We start from the raw sequence: 1,890 nt of genomic DNA on the forward strand, positions 1-1,890 counted from the left end.
CCTTCAAGGCTCAGGGGTCCAAGATTATCTTCTGTGTCTGTGTTAATTGGTTTCCCTTTTCTTTGTTGAAGAGGGTCTGTGCATTCCTTCTGCCTAGTCCGCCATCTTGCCGGAACCTGAGAATACTTTCTTAAGTGGAAGAGGAAAAGGTGGAGTTACACTAAAAGTTCCAGATAAGTGTGCTATCTGTGCTGCATTTCATTTACTCCTTACTCATGCACTATCGTCAGTTGAAACAATTATATGAGTGGCTTGTGACTTGTGATTATATAATTATTTCATTTTTTCTTGTTTTATTACTCCCATTAGTAATTTTCAGCAACCAAGCAAGCAAGGATTACTTAAGAAGCCCCCATCAGTGCACACATTGCCTATGGAACAAAGATGCAATCATTAAGTTTGTTAGGAGTGTACAAGAATTAGAATGATCAGTCCAAGGAATTCAAAATGATGAGCAAGTGACTTTATATTAACACTTTCATATTGAACACTTTCAGATATTAAGTTCGACTGATTTTATTGTGTTCATGAAAGGGAAAATATGCACCATTATTTATTTTATTGATGCCTAAAATGTATTTGAATTTATTCAAAGACTTTATGTTGCCCTGGGAATATACAAGTTCTGTGGAAAAATAAAGAAAAAGTTGAGAAGTTCTTTCAACTAGAATTTCCTCCGCCTGTTTTATCGTTGGTGCTGGCAGTGGTTGTTTTTGAGTTGATTCTAACATGGCTGCCCCTTGTGTGCAGAGTAGAACTGCTCGATAGAGTGTTCAAGTCTGTGACCTTTCAGAAGCAGATTTCGAGGCCTGTCTTATGAAGTGCCTCATGAATGGGTTCAAACTGCAAATCTTTTTGACTAGTATTTGAGTGCTTAACTGTTTACTCCTCTCAGGGATCCTATCTGTGCCCTGGAATTGCATAATCCAGGCTGATTCTTTAGTAGTGTTAAAGTCTTTTTCCAACTTCTCTTCCTTTTATTATTTATTTTCTTCTCACATTTATTTCGTTTCTTTTCTGTAATTTTGCCCTTTCATACAGCAAGACTTTTATTATGAAACTCAGTTACAAGTATTCATTTATTGGGAAAGCAAGCTAATTAGCTATGAAAAAAAAAAAAATACTGTCTCCTGGAGATGGAAATAAAGGATGAGTAAGGAGATAGTCTTAATAGGAAAGCTCTGCAGGGTAACACTATTGAAAATACAATTTTTGGTAGATCTGCAAGATGATTACTAATTGATATGATAAGCATTTAATTTTGGTTGCTTTTTCATGGGAAGGATGGCAAAAAGTATGTATAATGACATACACTAAGAACTTATAAAACCTAATGTAATTTATTACACAGTACATACTTTTATAGCAAATATAATTTAAGATATATTAAGACCTTATTGTCTATGAGCAGAAACTTACTATTAGGTATTATAAGGCCTCTAGCAAATTAGCATCCTCTCTGTATCCAGCAGGGAGCTCAACCATTTTCCCTGTAAATAGGAGGCAGTGACAGAGGCAAAGGAACTGACCTACACAGATGTTATTAACATGTTCTGAGGCAGAGGATTCCACTGCGTCTGTCACCAGATGTTCATCCAGACTTCTCTGAATTGGAACCATAGGTGTAACTTTTATTATGGTCTAATTTAATTATATATGCAGAACAGTATGTTTCTATTATGGAGGCTGTGATCTTACGGCATTTTCAACCTATAAATTTTCAGGGCAGCAGATATGGTTGGCTAATTTCATGGGTGGTACCCAATGCATTTGACTGCTGACCAGAGGCTGGAAGTTCAAACCCACCAGCCACTCCTCGGAAGGAAGATTGGGCAATCTACTTCCATAGAGATACTGCCTCAGAAACCCAAGGAGGGGTCGCTATGAGTC

This window comes from Orycteropus afer, unplaced genomic scaffold, assembly GCF_000298275.1.
Source record: "Orycteropus afer afer isolate SDZICR_OR568_19922 unplaced genomic scaffold, OryAfe1.0 scaffold00053, whole genome shotgun sequence".
NCBI lineage: Eukaryota > Metazoa > Chordata > Mammalia > Tubulidentata > Orycteropodidae > Orycteropus > Orycteropus afer.